Source organism: Perognathus longimembris, chromosome 5 (assembly GCF_023159225.1).
Source record: "Perognathus longimembris pacificus isolate PPM17 chromosome 5, ASM2315922v1, whole genome shotgun sequence".
Lineage (NCBI taxonomy): Eukaryota > Metazoa > Chordata > Mammalia > Rodentia > Heteromyidae > Perognathus > Perognathus longimembris.
This window is the reverse complement of record NC_063165.1, coordinates 73,023,235-73,025,810: the sequence shown is the minus strand read 5'-3', so window position 1 is coordinate 73,025,810 and position 2,576 is coordinate 73,023,235.

Sequence of the window (2,576 nt, the reverse complement as noted above, 5' to 3'; positions counted from 1 at the left end):
GTAAATGACAATTTTGAGTGAAAAAGTCAAGATGAAAGAAAGAAAGAGAGGGAGGAAGGAAGGAGAAAGAAGGAAGAAGAAGGAAGGAAGAAAGGAAGAGAGAGGAAGGAAGGGAGGAAGGAAGGAAGGAAGGAAGGAAGGAAGGAAGGAAGGAAGGAAGGAAGGAAGGAAGGAAGGAAGGAAGGAAGGAAAGAAGGAAGGAAGGAAGGACGAGCTGGGTACCAGTGGCTCAGGCCTGTAATCCTAGCTACACAGGAGGCTGAGATCTGAGGATCACGATTCAAAGCCAGGCTGGGCAGGAAACTCTGTGAGACTTTTATCTCCAACTAACCACCAAATGCTGGAAGTGGAGTTGTAGCTCACATGGTAGCACTAGCACTAGCCTCGAGCACAAAAGCTCAGGGAGAGCACCCAGGCTCTGAGTTCAAGCCCTATAACTGGCAAAAACAAAAGAAATGGGCGGGAGATGCCTGCACTGGCTGGCTTCTTGCTTCCTCCTTCTGCCCACTTTGGGAGCAAATCTTCACTGGTGAATCCTTTCTACCAGAGGCCTGCTTCATTACACCCTACCCCTCCGTGTTTCTCAGTCAGATTGAATTGGCAATTAACCATCACATGTACAGAAAGTCCCAACCAAGTGGGGGGCCTTTGTGGGAGAGAACAATGGAAGGGGTGACACTGATCAAGATGCACTGTACTCATAAACTGACATGTTTGATTGAAAGCCCTTTGTACACTACTTACAGATAATTGAAAAGATCTCACTGCCTGACCACTGAGGGCTACTATTGCCATGGGTGGGGAGGGGAAGGCGTACGGATTCAGTCACAGCCATTGTAGAATTTTAGAATTTGGGGATATTTATATCTGTTTGTCAAAATGTTTTGAAGGAATTGCTCTATGACACTTTTTAGTGGAAAATCTGCAAATAAATGAAATTTCACATTCAGTACTCAAGGGAATGGGACCTTGGAGTTAAGATCTGAAGCAGGCGTGGGTCTTCTGGGGTGGGGGGTGGCTGGCATTCCGGGGAGACCCCCTCTCTGGCGGGACGAAGGCTCTGAGGAGGGCCTCTGCGTGGGCCAATGCAGCGGGAGACCAGGCAGCTCCCACGTGTGGCCCTGCGAAGAGAGGCTACCAGAGAGAAGCCCTGAACTAGACAAGGTGAAGCGACTCCGAACTCATCGTGGCTCCAAAGATTCCCGTCTACTCCATGCTGTGGCATCTGAGGTGGGCCGGGTCACCTGTGTACACAGGAGGTAACATCCGGGGCACAACTCTCCCCCCACCCCCCTCCTTGCATCTCCGACTCCTGACCATTTTAGCATCATGAGAAGGGACCTCCAGCTACGAAGCGGGAGTTGGGAGGCAGTGAGACGTCACTGAGTGTTCTGAACAGAGATGTGGCTTCCAGCGGCTCATCCGTCCCAGCTTCCCCCCAAGGGTCTGTTTGGTCGCTCCCACTTTATGGCTCTTTTCTTCCCAATTTCCTGTTATGCTGACTTCAGCACCAACATCCAGTGCAAAAGCAAAGCTGTTTGTAGACTGCCTCAGCAGTGAGGACAATGGTACAAGGTCAGATAGTCAACATTCATTTCTTCTTCCATGTCACTGCTATCTGCTTCTTTGATGGAACCCTTTCCCGTGTGCCAGGACAGCCTGACTTGATGGCGAAACAGCAAGGGGGCTGAGGTGGCCATGGTGGGGAGATGGGATGGGAATGGGGGTGTGGGAGTCAAAGGAGGTAATGGGGTCAAAAGGTGAAGGGCCTACATGGCCACTTCTATGATTTTGCTTTTATTCTGATTGATATGGAAAGTTACTGGAAGATCTGAAGCAACATAATCTGACTGATATTAAATATTACAATTCTGGCTAATGTTTAGAGAAAGACTGGAAAGAGGCAAGGGCAAAGGCAGGGGGGCCATTTAGGAGGTTATTTTAAGAATCCAAAAATAGTTTAGAAGGTAGAGTCTACGTGCTATGCTTATGAACTATGGGTGCCTATCCTTTGGCTTATACAACTAATGCTGTCATTAACTATATAGGAGAGGTTACAGGTAGAACAGATTCTGAAAGAATCATTAAGAGATTAATTTCACAAGTATTAAGTTAGAAACATACATGAGAAGAGGTTAGGAAGGCACTGGACATACTGGTATGGAATTTAGGAGTAGAGAGAAATTCTAGGAGTGGTCATATATAGATAATATTTAAATCAGATGCAAGTGAATATCACATCAGAAGTGAGGTAGCTAGAAAAGAAGCCCAAAGTCCTTAAGATTTGGGGTCCCGAGTCTTGAGAAGAGATTTCCAAGTAGTCACAAGAATAGAACTGCCAGCGGGAGAATGTGAGGTTCTAAGCACAGCACAGAAAGTACAGCAAAGGAGAGAGCAATGTCACACCAGATTCTACTATGGTTCAAAGAGGAGAATTAACCATGGCCCTTAGCAACACCGAGTCATCATTATTCATTAAGGACTATGGAGCCTTGTCCAGGCAATTCTCCCTGGTTCAAGGGAGCATGGAACTGTCTCATTTGCCCAGTAACTAGAGGAGGATATGTGTCACAGGA